The sequence below is a fragment of the Dasypus novemcinctus genome, chromosome 5 (assembly GCF_030445035.2).
Source record: "Dasypus novemcinctus isolate mDasNov1 chromosome 5, mDasNov1.1.hap2, whole genome shotgun sequence".
NCBI lineage: Eukaryota > Metazoa > Chordata > Mammalia > Cingulata > Dasypodidae > Dasypus > Dasypus novemcinctus.
Window position 1 is genome coordinate 67,699,839 of NC_080677.1, and position 12,964 is coordinate 67,712,802.

Below are 12,964 nucleotides of genomic sequence, written 5' to 3' on the forward strand. Positions count from 1 at the left end.
TTTTTAATACCTCAATTTATTTTTTACTTTATTTTAGTTTTTCTAAATTATTATGTATTCTATTTCTAATCTTTAAACATATCATTACTATTTCATTTTTCTATTAATTGAATTTGGCAATTTATTAGGCTTCATTTTTGAAGAAGTTTTGGATCACAGAAGGGTTCAACTATGACAGGAGAAGAGCACTAGTGTGGGGTATCATTGATAGGCGATTCATGGATGGGAGTGAGTTCTCCAGGGCATGTATTTAAGGTATATAGATATGTTTGGATGTTCATTGGGTATTGATATAGTGGGTTGAACTTCACCAACAACTGAGGGTGTGCAGAGTTCCCATCCGGGGACCAGAAACAATCCCCCAAGTGCAAGTGCAAAGACCAATGAAGAAGGATGGTCCAATGATGGGCCCTTGATACTGATGACTATGCTTATGAGCCCATGTGCTTGAAATTTCAGCTAGATCTAGAGATGCAGTGTGCCCAAGAGTTACCTCCTGAGAGTCTCCATGTTGCTCAAATTTTGGTGGCCACTCTCTAAGCCAAACGCAGCATTTAAATGTATTAACTTCCCCCCAACATGGGACATGACTCCCAAGGATGAGCCTCCCTGGTGCTGTGGGATTCCTACCAAGCACCATTTGGTGATGCAAATAGAAACAAACCTTGAATAAAAGGGGGAAATGGTAAAGACAAATGAGTTTTTATGACTAAGACTTCAAAATGAGTCTGGAGGTCATCAGAGGGGTTGTGCTTATGCATGTTTCAACAGGATCTCAGAGACAGCCAAAGGAGATACAATTTCAATTAGTGGTGCTCCTGAGAGCTATGGAGACACCCAGGTCCTACATTCATTACAGATTGCTCTGGATTTTAGTGCCTTGCCAGTGGGCCCTACTTTGGAACTTGTGCTCCTGAGTTTGATGGAGTGAACTTAGATGTGACCTCCTACACATGCCTCTTCTGTCACTTTTATTGAACCTGTGGTTGGCACTGGGGTTGGTGTATACTCAGGAGACTTGAATCTCTGGAGTGGCCATGTGCCAGCTGTGCCTTGTGCCTCAGCAAAGTTCTAACACCTACTCTCTGGTTCATTGGATTTACCCAGGTTAGCTAACAGGGAAGTGAAGATGGTCAATCACCACACCAGGGAATGGAGAGAGTCTACAAATGCAAGCAGGAGAATCCCATCCACAGCCAGGGAAATCTAAGCTCCCTCTCAATTTAGAGGTGGAGTGGACATCACCATCCTGGAGGAATAAAATATGGATTAGAGTGGACTTGCTGATATTCTACTAGAGAAGTATTGTGATTCTAGCAATGGAAGAAACTGTATCATTGATGTGGAGACAGTGACCATGGGAGTTGCCGAGGGCAAGGAGAGAGAAGAAGAGGTGTGATATAGGGGCATTTTTGGGACTTGGATTTGCCCTCAATGATATTGCAGGGACAGATGCAGAATACTATATATCCTGCCTTAACCCAATGAATGGACTGGGAGAGAATGTATAAGTCTTTTCATATGCTGTTGGATTCTATTTGCTAACATTTTGCTTAGAATTTTTGCATCTATGCTCATTATAGAGATTAGACTGTAATTTTCTTTTCTTGTAGTGTCTTTATCTGACTTTGATATTAGAGTGATATTAGAGTGACTTTGATATAGAGTAAAATGTATTTGGAATTTTCTCTCCTCTTCAATTTTTGGAAGAGTTTAAATAGGATTGGTGTTAATTCTTCTTAAAATACTTGGTAGAATTCACTTGTGAAGCCATCTAGTTCTGGAATTTTCTTTTTTGGAAGAGTATTGATGACTGATTCAATCTCTTTAAGTGGGATTGTTTTGTTAAGTTCCTGTATTTCTTGCAGTGTATGTTGTTTGCCCATTTCTAGGAAATTGTCCATTTCCTCTAGGTTGTCTAGTTTGTAGGCATACAGTTAATCATAATAGCCTCTTATGATTCTTTTTATATCTGTGGGCTAAGTCATAACATCCCCCCTTTAATTATTTTATTTTATTTGTGTCTTCTCTCTTTTTCTTTGTTTGTCTAGTTAAGGGATTGTCAATCTTATTGATCTCAAAGAATCAACTTTTGATTTGCTGATTTCTCTATTTTTTGTTGTCAATTTCATTTCTTTCTGCTCTTTCTTTGTCTTGTTCTCAACTGCATTTAATTTTCCTCTGATCTTTAATATTTCTTTCCTTCAACTTGATTTGGGATTAGTTTGCTCTTCTTTTTTCTAGTTCCTTCAGATGTACAGTTAAATCACTAATTTTAGTTCTTTCTTCTTTTTTAATGTAACTATTGAGGGCTATAAATTTTCCTCTCAGCACTGCCTTTGCAGTGTCCCATAAGTTTTAATATTTTGCGTTCTCATTTTCATTCTTCTCAAATATTTGCTGAATTTGCTTGCAATTTTTTCTTTGACCCACCTACTTAAGAGTGTGTTAACTCCATATATTTATGAATTTTCCCTTTTTCTATCCATCATTGATTTCCAGTTTCATTTCATTATGATTAGAGAAAGTGTCTTGTATAATTTCAATCTTTTTAAATTTATTGAGACTTGCTTTGTAACCCAGCATATGGTTTATCTTAGAGAAGGCTCCATGAGCACTTGAAATGAAAGTATATCCTGCTGTTTGGGGTACAATGCTCTATAAATGTCTGTTCATTCTAGTTCATTTATCATATTATTCAAGTTACTTGTTTCATTGTTTATCCTTTGTCCAGATGCTCTATCCAATACAGAGAGTGGTGTATTGAAGTACCTATTATTGTAGTGATATCTGTTTCTCCCTTCAGCTTTGCCAGGGTGTGACTCATGTATCTTGGGGCACTCAGGTTAGGTACATAAATATCTAGAATAGCTATTTCTTGTTGTTGAATTGTCCATTTCATTAATATAAATGACCTTCTTCATCCCTTAAAACTGTTTTGCACTTAAAATCTATTTTGCCCAATATTCGCATTGCTACTCCCATTCTTTTTTGGTTACTATTTGCATGGAACCTTTTTCCAACCTTTCACTTTTAACCTGGTGTGTCCTTACATATGAGGTGGGTCTCTTATACAAAACATATTGATGGCTCCTTTTTTTTTAAATCCAGTCTATCAGTCTGTGTCTTTTGATTAGGGAGTTCAAGCCATTAACATTCAATGTTATACCTGTAAAAGCATTCATCCATTTTGACCTTCGGCTTTCTGTTGTAATTTCATACTATAGTCTATATCTTTTATTCTTTCTAATAATCTTTATTTCTACACTCTTCTCCAAGTCTCTTGCCCTTGATTTTTCCTTTCAGGCTTCAGCATTCCCTTTAATATCTCTTATAATTCTGGTCTTTTGGTAACATATTCTATAAGTTTTTGTTTGTCTGTGAAGACTTTGCACTCACCTTCAGTTTTGAAGGACAGCTTTTCCAGATACAGAATTCTTGGCTGGCAGTTTTTCTCTTTGAAAATCTTATATGCATCACCCCACTTTCTTTTCTCCTCCATGGCTTCTGATGAAGGTCATGCCTTAATCTTATTGAGTTTCCCTTGCATATGGTGCCTATCTTTTCTCTTGCTGCTTTCAAAATATTCTCTTTATTTCCAATATTTGTCATTCTGAATAATAGGTGTCTGATAAATGTTTATTCTGTTTTGGGTGGATTATCCTTGGATATTGATATTTATGTCTTTCATATGCATTGTGAAGTTTTCCCTCAAATATTTCCTCAAATATTATTTCCTCAATTATTCTTTCAGTCCCGTTTCCATTTTCTTCTCCTTCTGGGACACTAATAATGCTTATGTTTCTGCATTTCACATTTTCATTCATGAGACCCTGTTTCATTTTTTCCATTCTCATCTCTTTCTGTTCTCCTGTCTTTTACAGTTCAGATGTTCTGTCTTCAAAATCACTAATACTGTCTTCAAGCAATTCATATCTGCTTTTTTTTTGCAGACTTTCAAATTGTTTTTTATGCTTACCCAGTGTTTTCCTAATATCCTTTATCTCTTTAGTGATATTTTCTTTCAATTCTTTAAATTGATTTAGGAGTGTTGTATGATTATCACTGATCTATTTTCTTAAATCCTGAATCTCTTCATAATATTTGGTTTGTTCCTTTGGCTGGGTCATCTCTTCCTGTTTCCCAGTATGGCTTGTAACTTTTTTGCTGATATCTAGGCATCCAATAGGTGGTGAATTTACTCTGATGGTCAATTTCTCTCTATGCTTGTTATTATTTTTTAACAGCTCTTCTTTGATATTTGCTTTAACTTATTCTAAATCTTTAAAATTGCCCACATTAAGTTGTCAAAATCATGCCAGGGATTCATTAATTGGGTGAGGACTTTCTCCCAGGGGTCAGGTCAAGAGAGTCTAATAGCAATTTTGTCCATGTAATTTACAGACTGGCCAGCAGATGGCATTCATTGGTGCACCTTTCCATAGAGGTGTGTCTCTCTTGGTCCCCCTCCCCCCCACCTTTTTTTAATCTATCCAGAACAGAGATTCAAAGCAGGCTCTGCTGGCCAAATTCACTGAAGAAAGCCCCCTGACTCCCTCACCTTTTCAATTGTAATAGCTGAAGGGAGAAAAACATCTGTTTCCCTTCAGTCAGTTGAAATGAGCCAGGGGTTTTATCCCTGCTGAATATTTTGGGAATGGGGGAGGTTAGTAACTCATAGTGTGCTGTTTTAGCTTCTTTGTCTCTCTATTCCTCACTCTCCTGGGAGTTGTGTAGCACTGTCTTGGTCTGCTGACCCCCAAAGCAGTTCCCTCAGACTGCTTTTGGCTCTTTCTCTATTGCTTTTGTGAGACAGCTGAGCCTTATCTACCTAATCTGCCATCTTCCCACAATCCCTCTAAAGTGTTTTTTATCTCACCTATCATGTCTTTGATTCCCATGAGCTCTGTTACTTTACTATTCAGGTTTTCAAATTCTTCTTTGTGCTCATTCAGTGTCTTCTTGATGTTCATTTTCTCTTTAGCTATATTGTCTTTTGCCATGACCTACACAGGTGAACAGAGAACCTGAGGGGGAGAGGGGAGCAAAGGGAGCTTAAGAAAGACACACAGAGACAAAGACATGTTTCGAGGGGATCAGATGGGCCAGGACCAGCTGATGGCGAAGCCAAGGCCCCGAGCTGGCACCACAGCTTTATTTAAAACAGTTAACTAGGTCATTGTACTCAGAGCAGGGGCCTTCAGGCATGAAGTTTTTGGGGGAGGGTTTTCTTAGAGTTTCTTCTTATCAGGACATCAGCTCCCTTCTGCTTACTTGCAGGTACAGACACGGTTGACCATACCCTTACCTCTCTGCACACATTGATCCTCCCTAGCAATGTGGCTATAGTTGAGTCCCGTACATTACTTTGGGAACCCCTACAACCTTTCACCTTATTAATGTGTTTTTGGAAATTTCTGTGCATCTTGTTGATTAGGTGTCTCAAATCCTGTGTCTCTTCTAGAGCTTTGATATATTCCTTTTGAGGGTCATTTCTTCCATTTTCTTAGTAAGGCTTATAATATTTTGCTGATTAGGATGGTAATATTTATAGCTGATGAAGATAGTAAGTTTACTCTGATGCTCAATTTCTCTCTCTATGTAGGAATTTAATGGCAGGGGCCTATGTGTTACTAATGTTCTTTGATTCTTGGTTTAACCTGATCTGTGTCTTTAGGGTTGTCCCTGTTAGTCCCTCAAAAAAGAGTTCTGGACCCTGTAATCGGTTGCAGACCTGCTTCCATGGGCCTTGGGAAGGGAGGCTGTAAAGGCTGGAAAAATCTTCTCTTATTTACTTTTAATTTCTTCACCCTCATTTCCTTGTTCCACCAGCAGATGGTGTTTTTTGGCAGTCCTCTCAGTTCAAAGCCTGACTGGAGTGTGTTTGCTACAACATTGACTGGATATTGTAATTCAAACTTTCTCAGAGGCAGTTCTCCAAACTTTCCTGGCTGCCCCTTCCCTTTTCCTGGGTAGGAAATAATTCCATTCCCCACTGCATCCTTAACAACCATTCCCGGTCATTAGAGAGGGAGTTGAGAGGGTTTGATCTCTTTTGTCCCTACTGGCTCCCAAGTTAAACAATGGTGCAGCCCCACCTGACCTGGAAGGGTTTGCGGCACATAGGAGACCAAATTTGTGGGTCAAAAACTGAGTCAGTCTTAGGCTTTGACCCTCTCTCTCCCCTTTTTTGGAGAGGTGGGTCCCTGGGTCCCTTTTGTCCACAGTTGCTGACCCCAAGGCCTGAGAATTCAAGTGTTTCTATAATGGGAGAGGATGCCAGCAGTTGCAATTGCTGCTTTTAACTCACAGTTTTGCCATTGCAATTCTTTTTCTGGACAGTGTCCAACCTTCCCCTGGTGTCCTAAACCCTAGAAAATATTTTCCAGGCTGTTTCTGCCTGTCCTGTAGCTATTTTTCTGGGAGAAAAGAGAGTCTTATGTCTTTCTCATCCACCATATTCCTGGAAGTCCTCTGCTTTAGGGCTTTTGATTGGACTACATCAATAGGGTGTGATTCATGTTGAATCTTCACCTTATTGCTGAGCTTGATAAAAATGGACACAGAGAGAGAGACAGAAGCCACCAGTTTTTATCCTGTCATGTGAGAGAGGACTAAAGGATTGCTTAAACATGAAGCCCCCAAGAGGCTGGGCCCATGAAGCAGCTCAGAATGAGATGGGCCCTGCTACATGCCTGACAGCTTACAGCTAAACTTGGGAAGAATGTGGAGCAGCAAAGACTGATAGGGGAGGACCAGAGTTCTGCTCTGAGAGACAGTGAGCCCAGAGGTGAACTCTGAGACCTTGGCAGAGATCAGTGGCCATCTTGCTATGCCATGTGCCCAGACAACAGGATCAACAGTAATTGACTTTGATGAGAAAGCACCTCTTCTGGTGCCTTGATTTGGACTTTTAACAGCCTTGGAACTGTAAGCTTTTACCTTAAATAAATCCCTTTTATATAAGCCAAATGCATTTCTGGTACTTTGCCTCAGCAGCCCTTCAGCAAACTAAAGCAACACCTAAGAATGGGAAAAATATGTCATGCAAACACTAAGAATTGGAAAAATCATGTAGTTGTATTTTTATCACATTGTGGTAGAGCTTCAAATAAATGTCTTTTTCCAGATATTTAGAAGGGCATGTCATAATAACAAAAGGTCAACTCATCAAGAAGATATAATAATTCTAAATGCTTATGTGACTAATAGTAAAGCTTCTAGACACATGAAGCAAAAATATACCAGAATAAAGGCAAATAACAAATCCACACATTAGGTAGGAGCCTTTCATGGTACTTTTCTAAGGCCTCATAGAATAAATATACAACAATTGAATAAGGACATAGATTTAAAGAGTAACATCAAAAACTTTTGATCATTAATGTTTGGGGGACAAAAACATCCTCCATTAATAGAATACATGTTTTTCTCAATTGCTCATGGAATGATTATCAAATTATGCTGGGCCATAAAAAACCTCAATATGTTTTCAAAGAAATCTACAAGATATGTTCTCTGAACAAAGTGGTATTAATGTATAAATCAATAAGATTCAGTTATCTAGTAAATATCTGAACATTTGATCATTACATATCTGAAAAACTCAGGTATCAAAATAAATCACAAAGTAAAATTTAAAGTATTTACATTTGGTAAATCCATAGAAAGAAAAAATGTGAGAAAAAAGATAATACAAAATACTAATATCTGAAATCAAAGAGAGGACTTCCAGATAGATACTGCAGTTACTGGAAAAAAAGAGAAGAAATTATGAACTACTTTAAGTGAATAATATTGACAGCTGTATTAGTCAGTGTTCAGCAGATAAATGGAACTTTAATATTTAAAAGTTAAGTTATTTATTATAAGAAATGGCTTTGTGGTTGTGGAGATTGGCAAGACCAATTTCCATATGGTGGCTATAAATTGGAAACTCTGATGAAGGTTTTGATGAATTCCCCATGAGAAGGTGGCTGTCTGAAGAAGAGATAGAACAATTTCTGACATCATCAGTTCTCCCTTTAAGGATTTAACTGACTGGATGAGATTTCTCTTGTTTCTGAAGGTAATCTTTGTTGATTATAAATGTAATCATCCATAGATGCAATCAATTGGGTAATCATTTAAATCCATGAAATACCCTCACAGTTCTTGCTTAACCAAACAACTAGACACCATAACCTAGCCAAATTGACCCTTGAACTTAACCACCACAGCATTTTAATATAAAGATTCAGATAGCAAGAACTTTAGGCTTTGTAGGCCATAAAGTATGTGTTGTAATTACTCAACCTTGGTGTTATAGCACAGGAGCGAGCAACAAACACTATATAAATGAATGAGTGTGGCTATATTCCAAGAAAACTTTATATTTGGGCATGGAAATTTGCATTCCATTTCATTTTCATGTGTCACAAAATAAATTTCTTCTTTTGATCCTTTTCAACAATTTGAAAAATGTAAAAAACCATTCTAACCTCATTGATGATATACAAGCAGGTGACAGGCTTAATTTGGCTAGTTTGCAATAGTTTTCCAAATCTTGATTTAAAGGGAATGGACAAATTTCCTGAAATACATAGCATAACAAAACAATCAAAAGAAGAAATATAAAATCTGAAAGCATGACATCATTAACAAAATTGGAATTTTAATTAGAATTGTCTACTAAGTAAACTCTGGGAGTCTTCCCAAATTAAGTCATAATGCCAAATTTACCCTATCATAAAAACCAGACAGGATAGTAAAAGAAAATTACATGTCAATATTACCAAGGAATAAAGACTTAGCATCTTTAAAGAAATATTATTATATAGAATCCAGCCTTATATGTAAAGGGAAGTAAACATTAGCCAAATTGGGTTTATTCTGAGGATACAAGGTTGGTTCAATTTTAAATAATCATGTAATACCTTTCATCACATAAGCAAATAAAAGGAGAAAAGTAATATGAATATTTCAGGTACAGTAAAAGAGTTTGCTAAAATACAACTCCCATTCATAATTAAAAATTCAGCAAACTAGGAATAAAATGGAAATTATTCAATGTAAAGAGTACATCTATGAAAACATAGTTAACATCAGACTTAAAGTTGAAATATGGGCTGCTTTACTACTTTTAAACTCATCAACAAGACAGAGATGTCTAATCTCAAGACTTAGAGTATAACTGTCTTTATTCACATGTGAAATCATTGAGTACACAGCAAATCCTAATAAAGCTACCAAAAATTTTACTAGAAATAAGAATTGTAATATCAGAGAATATAAGATTAATATAAGAAAAATAAATATTTTATACTAACAATAAAAATTAGAAAATAAAATTGAAATTATGTTTATAACACAAAAAACATACAATACTTAATGCATAAGTTTAACAAGAGTATTTCCAGTTTTCCTAAAGTGAAAACTCTAAAGTTTTATCAAGTTCATGAATTGAAGTGCTAAATGTTGTTAAGATGCTCATTCTTCTAAAAACTAGCCTTTGGAAACAATGTAATTCCAGAATTCCATTTGTCAGTCCCAAGGAACTAAATGGCTTACTCAGGTGAGAAATCTGCAAAGTCTTAAAAGTCGAGTAATAACAGAACAGAATGTGAAACTTAAAATCTCAGGGACTTCTCTTGTTGAAGAATTTGAATATAATGTTAAAATCATATAAAATTTTAAAAAGAAACGTACAGGGGTTCCAACACGTTAAATTTTTTTAAAAGCACAGAAGGACTTTTCACCCATAGCATATTGTCTTGGTGACATTTTAACTACAAATATAAATATCCATGGTGGTTCAGAAAGAACAAATACATGTGTAAAAGGGAGGGTTGGGATTAAACAATTAACGCTAGTTATGGATTAGTGAACAATGTGTTTAAAAGAAACCAGTAGTATCTTTAAGAATGTGATTAGAGTAATTGGTCAATTTTGAACTATAGTTAATAATGTATTTTTTTGAGATATTGTGAAATAATGCCATGCTAAAGTCTTAATCTCAGTTAACATGCCTATAGAAAGCTTAACTGTTAGGAAAATGAAAGCTAAACTAAGTTATAACCACTCAGCCATTGTAAAAACATTATTAACAATTAGAAATAGCCTCTTTTGTATTGCTTTTGCTAAAAGTTCTACTTATAATGGTTCTCAAATTTATAGAGGGATATTCATTCTTTCAACCTCTCTCTCCTCAGTGTGTGCAGTAGGTTTGGACCGCATTCTATCCTTTTACTGAATTCCCTCTGTATAAAAAAAATACCTATAAGCACAATGATCCTCCCAAGAGCATTGAATAGAAAACATTTGTCTCCTGTGCACCCTAATTGCTTGAATATGTAAATATGAATACAGAGTCAGTTAAGAGCTGAGTTTTTTTCATTGTTGAAGGGGACAAGAACAAAGAAGCAATGGGGCAACAAGTATAGGTTTCAGGAAGTCAATTTAGACTTTGTATTACATAATGTGCCTCCATTCAAAAACTGTCCCCAAATATTCAATAAATTTCTACTAAAGAACTGAATGTTTTGTGTGAATATTTTGTACTGAAGCACAAAAGAAAGCAAATGCAATTCATTTGACCCTCAGCATGGAACAGAACAAGATGTCACCTAAGGAAGTTACCACCATAGAGAGTAAAGGAGGCCAGGAAAATGAAAGTGTTGAAGGAATTAGCAAAACTGTCCAGGGAAGATATGGACTTTCATAGTGTTTTAATTTTCTAGGCTGCTTAAGCAAATACAATAAAATGGGTTGGTTTAAACAATGGGAATTTATTAACTCACAGTTTTGAAGCCAGGAAAACAGCCAAATTAAGACATCATTAAGGTGATACTTTTTCCCCAAGACTGAGGCCTTCTGGAACTGGCTATTGCTGACCCCTGCTCCTTAGCTTGTCACATGGCAAGGCACATGACCATGTCTCCTGTCTCTTTCTTTTCTTCTGGGTTCCATTTCAGCTTCTTTCTTCCTGTTGCTTTCTCTCTGTGTCTGATTTCACTTTCTTATAAAGGACTCCAGCAATAGGATTAAGGCCCACCTTGATTGAAGTGGGACACACCTCAACTGAAGTAACCTTATCAAAAGGTCCTACTTACAAAGGATGAGATTTAGGAATCTATTTTTCTTTTGCATGGGATTCATACAGCTTCAAACCACAACCATAGGCAAGGAAATTGTTTAAGGAGTTTTAGGAGGTTTTATCAAGATCTCATGTGAAAGGAAGCCGTTAGTTTCCATCACAGTTCTATTTACTTTCTGAAATTCCCTTTCTCACACTAATGAAAATTGAGAATCTTACCTTATCCTCTAGGTTGACAAACTCCAGTCACACAGTATTCTCTTCTACCATATATGTTTACTTAAAGATTAATGCATAATATTTGGTAATAAGTAAGATAATTGACAATGGATTGAGGATAAATGTGATGATGAAATACCCCCAATACCAGAATCAGGTATAAGTACAGTGCATAAGTGAAGGCCAAAATTTGAATCTTTGGTATAATATATACCATACTATACTATACTATACTATACTATACTATACTATACTATACTGTAATGTAATGCAAAGCAACACAATATAACATAACATAACATAATATGGTAATGGAAATAATCCAGGAAATACATGGATAAGAAAATACTAGGAATTAAAGATCTAGAAAACTAGGTTTCAAGGGTCATTTGCCTGGCATAGAATTAAAGTCTATGTATCTAGTGGCAGTAGTTGATCTAAGAAGAAAAACATTTATCTGAGACTGAAATCACTAAAGTCAGGAGTAGAAGGTAAATACACAAACAATATAATTCTTTTCATAAACTTTTAAAAATTGAAGTTTATCATTCATACATGAACATCCATAAACAATAAGGGTATCGTAAAAGTTGTGAACTTATAAAGCAAACATGCATATCATAATACAGTGTTGTCATACATTATCCCACCAGTGACAACTTGCATTGTTGTGAAACAATTGTTACAAACTATGAAAGAGCATGGTCAAAATATTACTACTAACTATAGCTCATATCTTATATTTGGTGTATTTCCCCCTAATCCACCTTGTTATTAACACCCTGTATTAGTATTATATACTTGTTATAATTCATGAGAGAATGTTCTCATATTTGTTTGGTTAACCACAGTCCAAATTCCACCACAGGATTCATTGTATTATACAGTATCATGCTTTGTACAATCCATTCGTAGTGTACCCTCAGTGGCTCTCATATTCATCACAGAGTTGTGTTGTTATCTCCTCAGTCACTTTTAGAACAGTTTCATCATTCCAAAAGGAAAAATCACATACCCCCTTATATCTCCCATTGTTGTTCCTTAGAATTCATATAATACCTTCTTTGCCATTGATGCAAAAATTTTACAATACTACTGTTAACTATAATCCATACATTACTTATAAATTTCTCGTGTACCACCATATTCTTAACACTTTGTAAAATTAATCACAATCTTCATCATTGTTATACAGTTCCTACATTATTCTCTAGCTTCCTTTCAATTGAAATATTATATCCACAGACTATCCTTTCAGCCACAATCACATTTATAAATCAGCATTGTTAGTTACATTCACTATGATGTAGTACCATTAGCTCTATTGATTTCCAGTCATTTACAATAAGCCTTATTAAAAATTCTACTTACATTAAACATCAGTTCCCATTCTCAATGCGCATCCAATTTCCTAGTAACTTAAAGTTTACCTCTATGAGTTTACTCTCATTTTAGTGAGACATTAGAGTATACAATATTTTTCCTTTTGTGTCTGACTTATTTCACTTAAATAATGTGATCAAGGCACATCCATGTTGTCATATGCCTCCCTGTTTCAGTTCTTCTTAGAGCTGAATAGTATTCCATTGTACATGTATACCACATTTTGTTTATCCACTCATTGGTTCATGGACACTGGGTTGTTTCCATGTTTTAGCAAATGTGGATAAT